The following is a 20,526-nucleotide window of genomic DNA, read 5'->3' as shown; positions in this document are numbered from 1 at the left end:
TGGAAGGAGACTCCTCAATAATTGGTCCCAGAGTGGGGAGCTAGCAGATCCTGAACAGTTGGTGGAAGCTGGCAAAGGTTGGTAGCACTCTAAACAACTTCCTCCCTTCACTTATCTCTTCCTAGTTAAGGTGTTTATTGAGCATTTGTGATTTTATCCTTCCACCACTAAAACGATTTTCCGGTCCTCCAATCAATCAGTCAATCAATCAATTGTATTTATTGAGCTCTTACTGTGTGCAGAGCACTGTACTAAGCATTTGGGAGAATACAACAGAGTTGGGAGACACATTTCCTCCCTACAGTGAGTTTACAGTCTATTCTATTCTCTCTCCCAAGAGCTTAGTACAGTGCTCTGCATATACTAAGCGCTCAATAGATATGATTGATTGAGAGGGAGAGAGACATTAAAATAAATAAATAAATTATGGACATGCATGTAAGTGCTGTGGGGTTGAGGAAGGGGAAATAAAAGGAGCAAATCAGGGTGACACAGGAGGGAATGGGAGAACAGGAAATGAGGGCTTAGTCAGGGAAGTTCTCTTGGAGGTGATGTGTCTTTAGTAAGGTTTAAAAGGTGGGGAGAGTAATTGTCTGTTGGATTTGAAGAGGGAGGGCATTCCAGGCCAGCCGCGGGAAGGGGGTGAGAAGTTGGCGGTGACATAGATGAGACTGAGGTACGAGTGAGTAGGTTAGCATTATATGAGTGAAGTATGTGGGCTGGGTTGTAGTAGGAGAGTAGCAAGGTGAGGTAGGAAGGGGCAAGGGGATGGAATGCTTTAAAGCTGATGGTAAAAAGTTTCTGTTTGATATGGAGGTGGATGGGCAACCACTGGAGGTTCTTGAGGAGTAGGGAAACATGGACTGAATGTTTTTGTAGAAAAATGATCCAGACAGCAGAGTGAAGTATGGATTGGAGTAGGGAAAGACAGAAGGCAGGGAGGCCAGCAAGGAGAGTAATGCAGTATTCCAAGGGGGACAGGATAAGTGCTTGGATTAATATGGTAGGAGTTTAGATAGAGAGGAAAGGGTGGATTTTAGTGCTATTGTGAGGGTTGAACCAAAGGGGTTTAGTGATTGATTGAATATACGGGTTGAAAGAGAGTTGAGTCAAGGATGAAGCTAAAGTTACAGGCTTGTGAGACACAAGGATGTTTGATGCCCATTACCACATCAATCACTCAATCAATCAGTCAATGGTATTTATTGAGCATTTCTCTGTGCAGAACACTATACTAAATACTTGGAGGAGAAAAATACAACGAAGTTAGCAGTCACATTCCCTGCCGAGAACAAGCTTACAGTCTAGATGTGAGGAAATAGAAGCAGCAGGGTCTAGTGGAAAGAGCTCAGGCCTGGGAGTCAGAAAACTTCTGTTCTAATCTCGGTTCCACCACCTGTCTGTGTGGCCTTGGGCAAGTCACTTCCCTTCTCTGTGCCTCAGTTCCCTTATCTGCAAAATGGGAATTCAATACCTGTCTTCCCTCCTACTTAGACTGAGAGCACCAAGTGGGATCTGGTTATCTTGTATCTACCCCAGCACTTAGTACAGTGCTTGACACATACTGCTTAAAGAATTCCACAAGTATTATGATTTTGCCATCGCAAAGCAACTTGATTTGCTATTCATATATAATTCTCTCAAGTGACGTTTGAAATAATGAAAATGTGTACATATGTAAAACATGGAGGGTGACAAACTAAATCTCAGGGATCCTGCACTTTCTGATAAAGGCTAGAAATATGATAAAGCTATGCTGAGGATGACCGTCTGAAAAAGCCTCAAAATTATTACAAAGAAAAAAATGGCTTTGCTCATCTAGAAGAAGAGCTATTTTCTGTTCAGGCTGCTAGAGAGCTATTTAAAATCATGCTACTTTGTGAAAACTAGTGATGTTCTTCAGGTGTCTGTGGAAAATGGAAGAACTCTGATTTCCTGTTTATTTAGTGCTGAAAGCACTGGAGATTATAGTCCTCCAATTGCAAAGCTGGCACAGGATAAGTAAAAGTTCTGCTTTCTTGTAGCAACTGGCGCAGGGGTTAGGCTTTCTGGTCTGGGCTGGGCTACAAGGAAGTTTCCATGCTGAACTTACTTAGAGGAGTAAATTCCTTCTTGGAGATTCTTGTAGAATCAATCGGCGGTGTTCACTGAGCACTTACTGTGTGCAGAGCAGTGGAGCAATCTACCCCTTTAGACTGTAAGCTTGTCGTGGGCTGGGAATGTGTCTGCATTACTGTTAATATATTGTACTCTCCCAAGCACTTAGTACAGTGCTGGCACACAGTAAGCACTCAATAAATATGATTGACTGACTGACAGACAGCACTGTCCTGGAAACTTAGAGGTATATAATAGAATAGAGTTGGTAGACGCAACCCTGTCCTCAAAGCGTCTACAATCTAGTGGACAGAGAGTGTGTGGCTCCCCTCAGCTGACATTTGGGGATTCCAGTATTTTACATGGCAAAGGACGTGTACAAAATCTGAATCGTTATTGGGTATGTGAGCCTATTACTGTGCCCAACCCTGGCCTTCCCTGATCTCGGGGACGAGCCTCACAGGTGTAGTGCTCTGCATAAAGTAAGTGCTAACTAAATATGATTGATTTATTTTAGTGGCCAAGTGTCAGATGGGGTATTAGAACTCCAGTCCTCTGAGTCCCAGGCCTGTGCTTGTTCCACTAGCACCTACTGTTTCTCATGCATGTACTGGAGCATCACAGCTCTGGGGTTACTGGAGGCTGCAGTCATCCTTGGGCTGAAAAGAACTCAGATGAGAAATGGGGGGAACCCCCCTGATCCATGCTCAGTAGGTCCCTCCAAAACCCAGGTGAGCAAAGGAACAACTTGGCATGGAGTCTGGCAGATCATGGGTCTGGGAGTCAGAAGGTCATGGGTTCTACTCCTGACTCCTCGACTTGTCTGCAATATGACCTAGTGCAAGTCATTTCACTTCTCAGACCTCAGTTACCCCATCTGAAAAATAGGGATTGAGACTCTGAGCCCCATGTGGGACAGGGACTGTGTCAAACCTGATAAACTTGTATCTACCGTGGCGCCCAGCACATAGTAAGCACTTAACAAGTATCGCAATTATTATTATTATCATTATGATTATTAAGCATCACCTTACCAGTTAATATGTCAAACTTCATTACCGGGTCCCATCACACTGGTTAAAACATGAATGGTAACAAAGGTAGAAATTATCCTTTGGAAAATATTGGCCCTGAAGCCTTCATCTAAGCATTATTTTCTGTGCCTTTTCCTCATCCTGTCTGTGGGCCTTGAAAATTCTAACCCACTCAGACATGGAGCCCACACTATTAAGTGGCAATGTGGAGTTTTGGCTTCTGCTTTTAGGGTTGTTTCTTCAGGACACAGTAGCCAGGTTATACAGTTACATGAAAACTTCAAAAATGAACCACAACGAGCAATACATCTGCCACCGTCTTTGCAGTTTTCGTTGTTGGCACTGGTGTGGAACTGTGGAAAACTGTGGTTTCTGCTTTGAGGATGGAGAGGACAGAGACAACAAGCCCTAGTGGAAAGAGCATGGGCCTGGAAGTCAGAGGACCTGGGTTCTAATCCCAGCTCTGCCACTTCCTTGCTGGGTCACCTCGGGCAAATCACTTAACTTCTCTGAGCCTCAGTTTCCTAATCTGTAAAATGTGGGATAAACACTTGTTCTCCCTTCCCTTTAGATTATGAGTCCCATGTGAAACAGAGACTATGTCTGACCTTATTATCTTTTATCTGCCCCATTGCATGTTACAGTGCTTGGCAAAAATACCACAATTATTATTATTAAGGAGGAGGAGAAAGAGAAGAAGGAAGAGGAGTAGGAGGAGATGGAAGACGATAAAGATGGCTAGTTTGCATTAATATAGCACCTAGAGGGATCTCAAGCTTTTTTAAAAGTGGGTTTCAGTAATTACATTTCACATCTCTGTGAGATAATTAAATATAATTATCCTCCTTTTTTTGATAAGAAAACCAGAATCAGAAATGACCAGAATTAGTAGTCGAGGTGATAACGTATCTGACATTAAGGTGCTTCTTCATGTCAGGTTCCCATTTGAGCACAGTCTGAGGCAACTTCCAATCTAAACCTTTCAAAATGGAGGTCATGCGGGAGATCGGAAAATAATGTTGAACACTGAGCCAATTGGGATTATTATTATTATTATTTTTTTGTGGAATTGGTTAAGCACTTACTATGTGCCAGCTACTGTTTTAAGTGCTGGGGTAGATACAAGCTACTCAGGTTGGACACAGTCCATGTCCTACATGGGGCTCACAGTCTTAATCCCGTTTTACAGATGAAGGAACTGAGGCATGGAGAAGCAAAGAGACTTGCCCAAGGTTACACAGCAGACACTGGCCAAGCCAGGATTAGAAACCCAGTATTTCTGACTACGAGGCCTATGCTCTATTCACTAAGCCACACAAGAACCTTGGTGCGCTGATTCCCAGATTTCTGTGGTTCTCTGACAAAATCCCTGGTGGTACTGCTTGGGTTTAAGAGGCCTTCTATTTGTAAAGAAATGAAAACAAACAAACCTGAGGTACAAAAAACACAAAAAGCACCAAGTTGGATTGACACTGTCATGTATGGGAAATAAGAACAAAACACTGAATTATGGGGTAAAAACTGCAGATGGTTTGGATATTATGCGATTGAGGCTGTGGAGTTTTAAGAGTCCATATCTGGACCAAGATCCAGATTTAGATTCCTGGTAATCCCTTGAGCAGTTTCATTCCATAAAAATAATAATTAGATGCAAACAGATGACCCATGTAACCCTGTTCTATGTTTCATGCTGATTGATGGGAAATTCAATCTGCCTAACTCGGGCCGTCTTTCAAAAATTCCACTTGCCCCAGACTGAAATCTCAAAAGATAAGATATCCCATTTAACATGGCTTAACCTCAAGAGAGAAAAAATGATTTGGCAGTATTTTTTGAAATCTCATGTCATCTGCCAAGCTCACATAAGTGTCTGAGAAGGGGAAACAGACGGGCAAGAGCTTTTAGGGCTAATTATTCAGAAGCTGAATATCAGGATTCCTCCTCTTGCTTCTCTTCTTTCTACCCCCTGCTGCCTGCCTTTTGACCACTTCCCTGCCCATTAGATCTCAGCACAGGGTGGCAGGAGAAAGGGAATGGGAAGATGTAGAAGAGAGGAGAGAGAGTGGGCCTAAGAAAATGAAGGCGGGGTGAGAGAGAGAGAGAGAGAGAGAGAGAGAGAGAGAGAACCAGCCCAGTTTCTAATCACATCAAAAGCTTTGAAAAAAAGGTTTGAGGAGGGAGTTTTTGAAAATGTTAACTAATACAGTTTTTGCTTATTTAAGGATTTCAATTACCTATGCCAACCCCATCTCCCCTATTCTCAAAATGTTGTGTCTGCACAAGTAATTGGAAAGCCTAGCACAGTCTTTGGCAAATGGGATTTTTGTAAGCTAGAAAAGCCCTATCATTTGGCCAAGCATAGTGGTGAAGCTAATACAAAATACTAGTCTCTTCCTTGCAGCCAGAAGGCTTGTCCCCTATAAGCCAGAGGAAACACACAATTTGACCATATGTTTCATAGTGTATGTCTGGTTCAATAGTTAAGGAAGTACTTCCAATACCTATAAGTGGTGATATAACCTATCATGAAACTGTGTTTGAGATGCAGGATTTTTCTTGGGCCCCAATCTGATGACCCTGTACCTATTTCAGTGCTTGACAGATAATGGATGCTTATGAATATTATTATTATTACTATTAATATTAATTTTAAAGACATATGTGAGAAGAGAAATATCAGCTTTAAACAGTGTCAGGAGTCTCATTTCTAGCAGATAGTACCAATCTTATTAAGTAACAACATACTATTACACTGTAGAGTGACTTTAGGGGTTTTTTTTAATGGTATCTGTTAAGCACTTACTATGCCTCAAGCAGTGTTCTAAGTCCTGGGGTAGATAGAAGTCAATCAGGTCAGGCACAGTCCCTATCTCATGTTGGGCTTACAGTCTAAGTAGAATACAGAGCAGATATTGAATCCCTATCCTTTAAAAATCTCCAGTGGTTGCCCATTAACCTCCGCACGAAACAAAAACTCCTCACTCTTGGCTTCAAAGCCCTCCATCACCTTGCCCCCTCCTACCTCACCTCCCTTCTCTCTTTCTACTGCCCACCCTGTACACTCCGCTCCTCTGCCGCTCACCTCCTCACTGTCCCCTGTTCATGCCTATCCCGCCGTCGACCCCTGGCCCTTGTTCTACCGCTGTCCTGGAATGTCCTCCCTCCTCACATCTGCCAAACTAACTCTCTTCCCCTCTATAAAGCCCCACTGAGAGCTCACCTCCTCGAAGAACCCTTCCCAGACTGAGCTCCCCCCTTTTCCCTCTGCTCCTCTCCCTTCCCCCTTCACCTCCCCTCAGCTGAGCCCCCTTTCCCTCTGCTCCCCCTCCCCTCCCCACCCTCTGTTCCTCTCCCTCCCCTCTTCCCCTCCCCTCAGCACTGTGCTCATTTGTATATATTATTTATTACCCTATTTATTTTGTTAATGAGGTGTACATCCCCTTGATTCTATTTATCATGATAATGTTGTTTTGTGCTTGTTTTGTTCTGCTTTGCTTTGCTGTCTGTCTCCCCCGATTACACTGTGAGCCCATCATTGGGCAGGGATTGTCTCTATCTGTTGCCAAATTGTACATTTCAAGTGCTTAGTACAGTGCTCTGCATTCAGTAAGTGCTCAATAAATACTGTTGAATGAATTCTACAGATGAGGTAACTGAGGCACAGAGAAGTTAAGTAATTTGCCTAAGGCCACAAAGCAGACAAGTGGAAGAGCAAGGATTAGAACCCAGGACTCTTGGATGTGCTCTGCACAAGGTAAGTTCTCGATAAATGCCACTGATTGATAGATTGATCTTGAAGGCTACTTGGCCAGGCTTATTTGGCACAGAATAGTGGTTTGATTTCTTATTTGAATTGTAAAGAACAGCTATTCCTTGATGTTTTTCACTTCCCTGCAAAATACTTCCTATTTCATCCCTCCAACACTGATTCTCTAAATCCACTTCCTTTCCTCTCCCCACAGGAGAACAAAGGCAAAGAGAGGAAGTCAAAGATAATAATAATAAAAATAATAATTATGGTATTGTTAAGCACTTACTATGTGCCAGGCACTGTACTAAATACTGGGGTGGAAACAAGCAAATCAGGTTAGAGACAGTCCCTGTCCCAAGCTTCTCAAACCCCATTTTACAGAGGAGGCTAATGAGGCCTGGAAAAGTAAAGCAACTTGCACTATAGCACACAGCAGAGAAGTGGTGGAGCTGGGATTAGAACCCATGATCTTCTGACTCCCAGGTCTGTGCCCTATCCACTACACCATGCTGCTTCCCACTACATCATGCTGCTTCCCACTACACTGTACTGATCACAGTGAAGAAGACAAGGTAAGACCGTTTGCTCTCTAAACTAGGAGGCACTGGATGCTGTCTTGGGTTAGGGGGTGAGGGCAGGGGTGTGTGTGTGTGAGTGGGGGTTGTCTAGAAATGACTCCAAAACATCACTTTTGTTTACCTGGGAGCATTTTCATGGTGGGGTGTTTGGCCCAGGAGTTCTGTTTTGCCCCTCAAAGATTCGAGTCAAAAAAGAAATCTCATGGAAAAATCTTCTCAAAGATGCATTTACCCTGTGATGGGCTGGTAAAAGGGGAAAAGATTTGCCAGTGAACTCTTTTTTCCATGATACTGTGGTTTCTTTTCAGATGCAGGAGCTGTACTCATGCTGAACTCATGAAGGACCATATGTGCTATTAAGGATTTAGAATCCCAACTAGGTCACAGAAAATCAATTGGGGACAAAAATTTGCATTGGTTCCTGACACCTTACTAATATCACCTATCTTTGCTTTCTTCTCCGTTCTACTATTCCCTATGTTTCTAGCCATCTGCACTCAGCTTCTACACAAACACAAATTCTTGGGAAAACAAATTAATCATAATGATGGAATTTACTGTGCATTTGCTATGTGCCCAAGCATTGTTCTAAACAACCCGATTAGACACAAGATAACACAGTAAGCCTCAATAATCCTATCGATGAGGATGATGATGATGATTATAATGATAACCAGATCAGACATAGTCCCCAGTCCACACAGGGCTCACAGTCTAAAAGAGGTTATAGAAGAAAGGTTAAAAGTATTAAATTTCATTAAGATCACTACGTGATTCTCTGATTTCCTTTGGACATGGCATGTAACCCTTTTTATGCTGGATAAATGAATTATAAAGCAAGTAAAAATGCTTATCCAATGCCCATATTCATACCAGAATATAGACTTTTTTGGTACATTTTTAAAGTCGAGAAAGGAGTTAGCTATGAAAGTGTTATTATCACAAGTATCGACAGGAAATTCTAATGGCAGAGGAACAGTTGAATTTCATATGTGGAATATTTTATTGGGAAACCTCCAAAACCCACAGATATTATGGGTTTGTAAGGGAATCAAAAATGTAAAGTCTTCAAGCAAGAAATTATTTGCTTCCCAAACGAGGCCTGAAATGCTACGTCAGGTCCTTTTCTGTCAAGATGGATTTTGGTCAACTTAAATTCTTACTCTTTCTTAACCCATTTCTCTGAGGATCCAGCACTGTGTCTGCCTGATTTGTCATAATATACTCAGTTTTTCCATAACAAATGTTTTCACTACTCATTTTGACATTGGGGGTTTATGGAACATTCTTCCAACAATACATATCTATCTGGTAGAACCTAATGTGATTCCAGGTATGAAACAGTTGTGGATGAGCTCACAGTACCAGTCAAGGCCCAAGCACTATACTCTGATTTTTTTTTTCTTTCAGGAGCACAATTCGGTTCTCCAGGAGAGTTGTGTCAACTGTTTTCTAAAACCACAGATGGACCAGAGAGCTAATACAGTCTCCCTTAATTGCCAAATCCAAGTAGAGTAACCTAAGCAGAAAACTCTCTGGCAGATTTCTACAAGGATGTTTGTTTTTGCTGATTCTGCTTCTGATGCAAATATCACAAGGATGAGAAAAGACAAACTGAGGATTATGCTGGATTTTTAGCCAAGGAAAATATCGATTAAGTTGAAGAGTTAATTTTATTTGTTGATAGCGCCATGAGAGAAGGATACCTGGGAAAAAATTCTGTAGGCGCCTCATTGAAAATCTGCTCTATAATTTTTTGCTCTGTCCAGTATTTAAATAAGTAGTTGATGAGACAATACCAGGCCATGTGTGCCCACAGGGAACCCATGGTCTGTGTGAGAAAGCAAGAAGTCTGATTCAAGGCAGAGGCCTCTCCAAACACCCACTTGACTTATCGGCTAACCTAATCACATTCACTAAGTACATGGCACTTTCATCTCACTCAGCAAACACAGCATACCATTTTCAAACAGGAGGGTTTTTACCCTTCTTTTGCATGGCATTTGTTAAGGATTAATTCAGTTATATTTATTGAGTGCTTAGTGCGTGCAAAGCACTGTATCGAGCACTTGGGAGAGGACACTATAGCAAACTGTGAGTCCAGCGCTGTTCTAAGCACCGGATTAGATTCAAGTTAATCAGGCCAGATACGGTCTCTGTCCCACATGGGCTCACACTCTAAGCAGGAGGGAGAATAGATACACAGTCCCCATTTTGAAGTTGAAGAATCAACACACAGAGAAATTAAGTGTCTTGCCCAAGGTCACACCATAGAAAAGTGGTGGAGCCGGGATGTGGAGCCGGGATGAGAACTCAGGTCTTCTGGCTTCGAGGCCTATGCTCTTTCCTCTAGACTCGGCTGCTTTCCACACAGCTTTCTAACTGCAAAAAGATTGACTAATGCAACAGTGACTTATACTTGTCTATGGAAAAGAATCATTTCTGCATTGCACAGTTCCCCATTCTCCTTTATCTCATTGGTTTATTTTTCCAATAAACTTCTATATTTCATGTTTTGAAGTGTGTAGGCATGGATTAAGAAATCCAGAATAAGGAACATTAAAAAGAAACAGTAAATTGCATGCTGAAATGCACAGAATGAATGAGGGGAAGCACTGATTGGAAGGAAATTCAAAGATAAGAAAGTCAGAAGGAGAGACAAAAAGCTGTTGAATACTGGAACATTGTATGCTTCTTGAAGGCAGGCACCTTGTAGCCTTTCCCTGCTGGAAACCTCCCAGCAACCAACCAATCAATCAATCAATCCTACTGTTTGCAGAGCACTGTACAAAGCACTTGGGACAGAGTTGGTGGACGCATTCCCTGTCCACAACAAGCTTACAATCTAGAGGATCCAGTTTAGTGCAATACAAACACATTTCTCAGTCAATGCTCATTTGATGATGATGATAATAATGGTAATGAGAAAAGGAACAGAAAAAATGAGTGAAGCTCTGAGACTGAGGAGATAAAGGAAAATGTATGGGAAAGTAGGAAATTTAGGCGATAACATGTAAGAGGAATATACTACATAGGCAACAATCTAACTCATCCAAGGGAACAAAAATTCACCTGATAGGGACATTAGCAACTCAATAAAAATCCTTTCTAACAATGAGACGTCCTGTGAGTGAAAGAAGAGGAAAACATATTCCTGGATAACTCAGTTTAGACAAGTTCCTTTTGCCACTGTAGACAATATATTTACTTCTTAATTTATACTATTCATTTTCAGATGTATTTATTAGAAAATTAACCTAACCCCAAACCTAAATAATTTATTGTCATTTGCAAAAAAGATTAATTTAGATTTTGATTTTTTCCCCAAAATGCTCCTGGTGCAGGTAATGGGTTTTAGAAAGACCAAAAGAAAGTCTAAATGAAGACCAAACTAATTCTCTTCCCCTCTTCAAAACCCTACTTAAAACTCACCTCCTCCAAGAGGCCTTCCCAGACTGAGCTCCCCTTCTCCCTCTACTCCCTCTACCACCCCCCCTTTCACCTCTCCGCAGCTTAACCCTCTTTTCCCCCCATTTCCCTCTGCTCCTCCCCCTCTCCCTTGCCATCCCCTCAGCACTGTACTCGTCTGCTCAACTGTATATATTTCATTACCCTATTTATTTTGTTAATTTTGTTCATGAAATGTACATCGCCTTGATTCTATTTAGTTGCCATTGTTTTTACGAGATATTCTTCCCCTTGACTCTATTTATTGCCATTGTTCTTGTCTGTCTGTCTCCCCCGATTAGACTGTAAGCCCGTCAAACAGCAGGGACTGTCTCTATCTGTTGCCGACTTGTTCATTCCAAGTGCTTAGTACAGTGCTCTGCACATAGGAAGCGCTCAATAAATACTATTGAATGAATGAATGAATGAAATCTCAAGTTTTCCTTTTACTTCAGTGCTTACTTCGCTAACCTCCTATTCATGTTAATGAAATGAATACATTTTAAAAATGACTAAAAGATATAGAACACACTAAAATTTATTATTTACATCTTTTCTAATAATCTGGGCTTCTGCTAAAGTGATTTTTGGGAAACAGCTTAAGATACTGACTTAATTTGTAGTTTTGTTTACAAATCTACAAGAATCATGGTAAATTTGGATACAAAACTTTTACTTCAATTAAACAAGTTCAAATCAGGAAATTAGGGTGCTAGGAATGACTATAATTATATGATATGTGTACAAGAGTTATCTGTTTTGTGGGGGAGGGAAGATGAAGGAATAGGATTGTTCATGATTATTCATGAGACCTTGTTTGGTGGGGCTCAGAAGGTCATGGGTTCTAATCCCAGCTCTGTCAATTTTCTTCTGTGTGGCGTTGGGCAAGTCACCTCACTTCTCTGTGCCTCACTTTCCTAATCTGTAAAGTGGGGATTAAGACTGTAAACCCCATGCAGGACAGGGACTATGTCCAACCCGATTTGCTAGTATCCACCCCAGCACTATTCACAGTGCCTGGCACAAAGTAAGTGCTTAATAAATACAATTATTATTATTTATACAATTGATTGATCGATCAATTCTGAGAGTCAAACTGGATCCAGGATTAGAAGAGAGAAACAAGATAGATGAGACAAGAAGTTATCAAAAACAACTCCTCAAAATAGAGTGATAAAACTGCATCGTAGATAGCTGGAGACTAAGGAAAGGGGGCTAGGCTTTGTTCGTTCCAAAAGGAGTGGTGGTCTTCTTAGAGGGTTCAAAACTACCTGTTTTACTAGATATCAAGTGGAAAAAACTTTCCTCCCCTCCCCAAATTCCCCTATTATCTGGTCAACATGAAACCTTGGTTCTATATGGTGGCTCATTTCCTTCTCTCTCACTTCCTTCTGCATCACCCTGATTTGCTATCTTTATTCACTCCACAGCACTTATGTACATATCCGTAATTTATTTATAATGATGTCAGTCTCCCTCTCTAGACTGTTAGCTCACTGTGCGCAGAGAATGTGTCTGTTACACTGTACTCCTAAGCGCTTAGTAAAATCCACTCAGGAAGCACTGAATAGATATGATTGATTGATTGATTGTCATCATGGGGGAAGGCTCTATTCCATTTTTGAAGCACCAGTAGGTCATTACTGACGGCAAATGAAACAATCAGTGGTATTTATTGAGCACTTACAGTATGCACAGCACTGTACTAAGCTCTTGGGATAGTACAAAACAGAGTTGGAAGACACATTCTCTGCCCAGAATGAGTAAGCTCCTTTAGACTGTAACCTCTTTGTGGGCAGGGAAAGGGACTGTTTATTGTTATATTGTATAACTGACTGATTGAATGGGTTTACTGATTGAGGGTGAGACAGACATTAATATTAAAAAAAATGTATATTGCAACCAGTATACTAGTGTTACCTCAGAGATACGTATGTTGGGGCTGGAGAGTCTAGGATACGTGGCAGGATGGTTTGAGGAGCTCAATAGCATTTAGGGAAATCTTATCCATTGAAGGAGGGGTGTGGACATTTTTGCAGTTGGGTTCTATTTAATTATCCATATTTGCTATTGTTTTTATCTGATCTGCACGGAACAAGTGTATTTCTAGAGAATCACTTTTCAAGAGAAAAACAGATTTCAGGTCAGAGTCTAAGTGTTAAGGGCCAGACTAATGTAAGCAAGGGTTATTGCACTACAAAGACAGAAGCAGTGATTGTGAATCTGCATACCATTCCTCTGCCTCTGAGCCCCCATTCCCCACATGGAAAGCAAGCATCTTCAGGGTCTCCCCGTCCTTGCAAACAGCATTTCTAGCTCCTCCGCTCCTAGCTTTGTTCCACACCCACCTCCACCATCACACTGTTGTCCTGTGTGCAAGCTCAGAGGAGTCCCTAGGTTCCAACTGCGAGAGTAGGGTAGAGAGAAGGAGAAAGCAAAAAGAAGGTTTATGACTTTCAACACCATCTGTCTCAGCTTGAGTGGACCATCAAGATTTATACACAAGGATTAATTTATTTTGTTTTCAAATGGTATTGGTTAAGTGCCTACTATGTATCAGGCACTGTACTAAGCACTGGGGTAGATATAAGCTAATCAGGTTGGACACATTCTTAACTCCCATTTTACAAATGAGGTAACTGAGGCACAGAGAAGTTAAGTGACTTGCCCAAGGTCACACAGAAGATAAGTGGAGGAGTTGGGATTAGAACACCATTTCTTCTGGCTCCCAGGCCCATGCTCTATCCATTAGGCTATTCATTCATTCAGTCATATTTATTGAGCGCTTACTAAGCTCCAGCTGACATTTCAGGGGCAGTTGGGGTGCATATGTATACACCCAGGGAAGCAGCATGGCTTAGTGGCTAGTGCCGGGGCCTGGGAGTCAGGAGGATCTGGGTTCTAATCTAATCGACTCCACCAGCGGACAATGTGACCTTGGGCAAGCCACTTCACTTCTCTGGGCCTCAGTTCCCTCATCTGTAAAATGGGGTTGAAGACTGTGAGCCTTATGTGGGATAAGGACTGTGTCCAACCTGATTAGCTTGTATCTACCTCAGAGCTTAGAACAGTGCCTGACACACAGTAAGTGCTTAAAAAGTGCCACCATCATTATTATTATATGTATGTTTGGATTTATGTGTGTAGCCTGATAGTACAAGGAATAATCAACTGAGTTGTTTCAAGCCAAAATTTCTTCTTTTTCTTCAAAAACTGTCTTTCTGGGTAACTAAATTAACTAGAAAATTCCTTCAATCCTCTTATCAACTTTGCCTGTGTAAATCCAGTTTCCATGTTGAGAAACGGAGGGGGTCTAGTGGATCAAGCACGGGCCTGGGAGGGGTCAAAGGCCCTGAGTTTCAATCCTGGCTCTGCCACACACTTGCTGTGCTATCTTAGACAAGTCGCTTAACTTTGCTGTGCCTCAGTTTCTTCATCTGTAAAGTAGGCATTCAATATTTGTTGTCCCTCCAACTTAGACCTTGAGCCCTGTTTAGGATTGATTTTCTTATGTACAGTACTTGTCACATAGTAAGCACTTAAATACCACAATTATCATAGACAATTAATAGGCTCAAATTTGATCCTACTCAACATTATGCATACTTTCTATTAGACTGATGTAAGATGTGAGTGTGACACAATGTTCAAAACTTGGACAATTAACTCTTCCACCCAATTCAGCTCCAGGATTGAAGAAAAAGAACTATAAAAGGAAAACCCATTCTGGCTTTTCCCACAACTGCTCTGTCTGACACCAGGGCAGTTATTTTTATTATTTACATGAGGATGAGTTCTTTGTTTAATGGTATTTAAGTGACTATGATGTGCCAGGCACTGTACTAAGCGCTGGAATAGATACAAGTTAATCAGGTTGGACACAGTCCATCTCCCCCATTGGGCTCACAGTCTTAACCTCTATTTTACAGATGGGGGAACTGAGGCAAAGAGTAGTTAAGTGACTTGTCCAAAGTTACACAGCAGACAAATGGTAGAGCCAGGATTAGAAACCAGGTCCTTCTGATTACCTGGCCTGTGCTTTATCCACTAGGCCATGCTGCATCGATGTTTCCTTCATTTCTTTTGGCAATGAAATTTGAGAGCAGGTGACAGTGGTGTACACTTTCATACTAAGCTTATAGACTGAACATAGGAGCTCTTTTTGTGATCCTTTAAAAATGACCTGGAGCTCATAGATTAATAAACTATCAATGCCTCCAAAGACAATTGAAGAAGCCTAGCAGTGCCCAACTATTCACTGCTATGTGGATTTATTCACTTTACAACAATCACGGATAGAATGAAAACAGTCATTTAGCAATCATGCCAAATAGTGAGAATTTCCTCTTCATCTGTAACCATCAGCAGTATTCCAACAGCACTTCTAATAGAGTTGATTTTATGCCAGACAAGATATACAATGCAGAGTGTTTGGAGCTCCCAGAGGTCTAATAAATGGAAGCAGAAATAGAACACCATCCAGAAGTAAGGTATTCTAGAATTACCCAACGGCAGAGAAAAATAGCTCTACTTTTTATCACTGAAACTCAAATGCAGTCTTGACTATCTGTCCTTTTAAATGGTTACAAATGGCTTAAAAGTCAAATTGCCTCCAATAAAACTAATCATCAATCAGTTATTCCACCCCTGGACTTTCTGAAGATGTTTTTCTTTCTGAAGATGAATTTGTTAACCACAAAAAATCGCCCCAAACCACCCATCTCATTTGAATGCAAACTTCCTATAGGAATTCGAATGGGGAGCCAGTGTTCTGCTTATGAAACCAAACCAGCCACCACATCAACTCTCCTTTCTAATTGGGCAAATACTTAATTGATTCAGTTTGTCTAAGTCAACTAATACCGTTTTTCAAGCCAGCTCTACCATGCATCAAAATGTTTAAGGTCCCCAGAGAACAATGACTTTTGAAAGCTCGCTTTTCAAACAGATTGAAGACAGAGATAGAGTGTGGACTTAAATATTCATGCTCATTCACAGAGAGTGTCTTGTCCAGATGCTAAAGCAGAAGGGAGTGAAAGCTTCTGAAAGAAGGATTCATCCCAGAAACAAAAGCTCCCACCTCTGCCCTTATTAAAGTGCCATGGGAGCTTTTAAGATCATTCTTCTAACAGATGGGACCCCAGTTATACATCTTATCTTCTGAAAAGCACCACCAAAAGAATGATACGATTTTTCAAGCTTCTAAGTTCTGCAGCAGTGAGAAAAAGTGTATTCCCTTTTTCCACCAGAAAAACAACCCTGAGTACCTCCTATTTCTGAGCTATTTATTATTCAAGTTCTCACAAAGTCAAGTTCAACCTCATTTTCTGAGTTTTGTAACAGAATTCTTGCATTTTCTTTGGCTGGAATAGTATTGGAAGATTATTCCATTTACAGTTAATAGTTTAGCTAGAGTCTTTCTCTTGCTCCCTCATTAAGCTTAGGATAAGGGTTACGTTAGGTTTTCTGAATGGACACAGATCCATAGCTATTTATTTTTTCTTTTTGTTTCTTCCCACAATGATGCTGAATGTGCAGTATTCCATTATAATACACTGTCCAGAAAATTCAAACTTGGAAGTGAAAAAGAAGTAAAAATGACTTTTCCAACATACTTTTTCTATAAGCATTTTCATGAACTATTTTTACTAAACAGAAAAATCCTTCATATATGATATTCCAGCCTCTTGAGAGAAATTCAAGTCTCATATTTAAAATGTGGAAATGCTGGTTTCTTTTTTCCATATCATTATTTGCAATCAAATCTTCAGAAAAGGCCAGCGATCATTAACCCAGGTCCCAGAAGATTATATTTAACATTATCTTATCATGGAGCTGTCTTGGTCTCTTAAGGAAAACAATTAAACCACTAGCATAGATACATAATGCAAGAGAGTATATAATGTGCTTCAACTGAATTTATACAAAGATAAATTTTTCCCATTTGAGTTTCTACTGCTGGGTACAGGTTCCTTAACATATTTAGCCACTAAAAGATGTTTGAGGACAATGTACTCTGGTATGTAAGGTGAGCCAACAAGGATCTATTATGATGCTTTTATGGGGAAACTTTAGTCCTAAATGAATGACCAACAACCAAAATTCAAATGTCAGGTTTTATTAAAAAGGTCCAACGTGGCAGTATACTGTGAATGTTTGGGTTCTCATTGATTAGATTTCACAAGACCACAGACAAAGGCATCCAGGTATGATGCTTTCATTTTTGACAAAGTCAAAACAAGGAGGACAATAAAAATTCCACTAAGTGTAAAGAGACCGGTTTTTCTGCAAATATCAAACATGCACTCTATAAAAACAAAATTACAGTCTCTTGAATACAAAACCTTGGCCTGGACCGTTGGAACAAACTGCCTAATATCTATCCAAAATATGAAAATTATTAACAAATGTACATATGAAATGTGTGTCCCACAGAATGTGTGATATCCATTCATTATCACTGATGGTTTTGTTTTCATCTCTCTCCTTACCTGAATATCGCTCACCTGAACTCTGTTGCTTTGTAATAATAGTAAAGAGAAAAGTCATTGTTAAATATCAGAAAGGGTACATTGAATCCTGAAATTACCTATACAGACTGTAGGTTTTACAGAAATTTAAGATTAGGGCAAGTTTGATAAGAAGACTAATGTTAGTAGACCATAGGCATTAATCGAGAATGGCAAAAAAGACTGCGTTCTGTTCAGTGAAACGATTCTGTATTCTAAAACCATTGCTCTGTTTCATATGTTCAAAACAAAATATAAAATGTAGATTATTCCCTGTCTTCCAGTTATGGGTACAACACAATAGTAATTGGTTGCAATTCCTAATCTGGTACCATATTCTGGCCCCAAGGAAGTGTCTCTTACCAAAAGACACCATTCACCTGAGAGGATATTCAAAAGACGTAGAAACCTGAAGACTTTGTAGTTAAAACCTTTAAAATTAAACCTGCTCCAGACAATATAGGCAATATAGGGTAACACGCTTGCAACCTAGGGATTCATCGGTAACATTCATAAAAGCAAAAAACCTACTCAACATGGAGTGCTTGGTTCCTTTAACACTTCATTAAACAAGATCCATCTGCTGCTTACTAGAAATCTGAAGCCCATTTCACTTAATTCTACAAGGCCTGGGACTCAGGAAGCTGCCACAGCTTCATTCATCATTTTTCCTGTTGACAAAAGGAACAATACCTAGTCAATAACTAGTCATTGGTCAGTACTGGTCAATGGAACACCTCTCATTTTTTCAGATAATGTCTTAATAAGAGATGTCAACATAAAGCAAATTTTTCAGCGTTGAACTTCACAATCTATGATGCCATTGGTCCTTTAGTTTCTCTCCAATATGCTAGGAAGAATTAAGATATGCTATATATGGCAAAATTGACATCATTATAATACTAATAATGGTACTTGTTAAATGCTATATGCTAAGCACTGTTCTAAGCACTGGGATAAATACAAGATAATAAAGTTGGAAACAATCCCTGTCCTCCATGAGGCTCACAGTCTGTGTAAGAGGAAGTAGGGTTTAATCCCCAATTTACATTTTTTTTTCTATTTGTTAAGTGTTTACTACATGCCAAGCACTGTTCTAAGTGCTGGGGTAGATACAAGGAAATCAGGTTGTGCCACGTGGGAATCGCAGTCTTAATCCCCATTTTATAGATGAAGTAACTGAAGAACACAGACTTGCCCAAAGTCACACAGCTGACAAGTAGCGGAGCTAGAATTAGAACCCAAGACCTCTGACACCCAAGCCCATGCTCTTTCCACTGAGCCATGCTGCCTCTCTTACAGATGCGGTAACTGAGGCATAAAGAAGTTAAGTGACTTACCCAAGGTCACACAGCAGATGGGTAGTGGAGTCGGGACCTGGGTCCTTCATTCATTCAGTCATTCATTCGATCGTATTTACTGAGAGCTTACTGCATGCAAAACACTCTACTAAGCACTTGGAAGAGTACAATAAAACAACAGAAAAACACATTCCCTGAGCACAACAAACTCACAGTCTAGGGTCCACTGACTCCCAGGCCCATACTCTTTCCACTAGGCCACACAATCCTTTATTTGCACTGGTTTTAATTTAGTATCTCTTCCTTATCTGATTTGTTATAAATATGAATTTGCTTGACTCTACATCTCCTATCAGCTATTCTTTAAGAGGGTTCCTGTACAAGGGAGGGATCTGCCTTTGAAAGCTGAACTATTTCAGCAATGTCTTACACGCCATCTGTAGGAATTAATGGGAATTTCTGTTTACCCACTCGTTTTAATTTGGGTTCTCTTGCTTCTATTAGCCAAAGTGTGTGTATACCTGTGTGTACACATTTTGTTCTAATTTGGTTGTGTTTGAGTCAGTGAGAAATTTCCAAAATGCATGCTTTTTAAGGTACCTTGGGATAATTATAAATTTCTTCAGGAGTGAAAATATAATTAGAAATTTCAACTAATATTTAGAAGCAAATATGTGAAAATTCAAATTTATTTCTCCCCTTTTTAGTCCCTCTGACTGCTACCTCATTATCTAGTTCCTTCTATGACAAGATTCACAATCATTTCTATAATATATGGCTTGATAAGAATTCAAATTTTGTGCAAATGCTTTCTTTAAATTAAGTAGATTATATAGCTGTGCACAAAAAAGAAAAAGTGTACTCTTGTCATACAGTTCATACAGTCTGCAAACTAGCCATAAACATGTATGATACTAATGGAGTGTTTTATAATTGCACAATGACCGAGGACTAAGGGTTTATTTGTATAGCCACCCACACAAACTGAGGCACAAAAATTAATAATAACAATAACTGTGGTATCTGTTAAGTGTTTACCATGTGCCAAGCACTGTAGTAGGCACTAAGGTAAATACAGGCTAATCAGGACCCACAGTCTAAGCAGAAGGGAGAACAAGAATTAACTCTCCATTTTGCAGCTGAGGGAACCTAGGCACAGTACAGGTAAATGGTGAATTTGGGATTACAACCTAGGGCCTCAGACTCCTCAGCCCAAGTTCTCTCCCCTAGGTCACACTGCTTCCAATGTCCATAGAATAAGTCTGTTATCTGTTTATACTCAAAGATGATGCCATCAATGAGGAAGCTCACCTCTGGGTTTATGACTGGCTAAAAAGGCAATTTGGAAGCTAGTATTCTTTACCACCCTCTCAGAGATACACCTGGAGAGTTTTCAGTACTCTAGCAGTCTCGACTTTGGGAGAGAGAATCAAGCAGAGGCCTATCCATTCCATTCCTAGCTTGGGGCAGTGGCTAGCCAGTGGAAGACAATCTGCTACAAGTTAAAACTCCCCTGTGTTGGACAGCAGTGGCATGGGAGAGAGCCGAGGGCAGAGACTCATGTTTACTTCATGGAAGGAGGCAATGGTAAACCAAGTCTGTATTTTTACCAAGAAAAGTCTATGGATACTCTACCAGAACGATTGCAGATGGAGGTGGGGCGTTCTGGGAGAGATATGTCCATGGCATCGCTATGGGTCGAACTCGTCTGGACAACATAAGGCAACAACAACAACATTGCTTTACAATGCACACCCAAATACTGCCCTTTGTTGTATTTTTTGTTTCTGCAGAGGCTGGTGGTATTTT

The 20,526-nt window shown here is 40.6% G+C and overlaps 1 protein-coding gene across 1 annotated transcript in view; it reads right to left on the bottom strand.

Annotated features, from left to right (window-relative positions):
- SCAF8 (SR-related CTD associated factor 8) overlaps window positions 1-20,526 on the bottom strand; it is a 194,705-nt gene that overhangs the window by 22,166 nt on the left and 152,013 nt on the right. The gene's annotated exons all lie outside the window — the stretch shown is intronic.

The sequence above is a fragment of the Ornithorhynchus anatinus genome, chromosome 2 (genome assembly GCF_004115215.2).
Source record: "Ornithorhynchus anatinus isolate Pmale09 chromosome 2, mOrnAna1.pri.v4, whole genome shotgun sequence".
Lineage (NCBI taxonomy): Eukaryota > Metazoa > Chordata > Mammalia > Monotremata > Ornithorhynchidae > Ornithorhynchus > Ornithorhynchus anatinus.
This window is presented reverse-complemented; position numbering and strand designations above follow the sequence as displayed.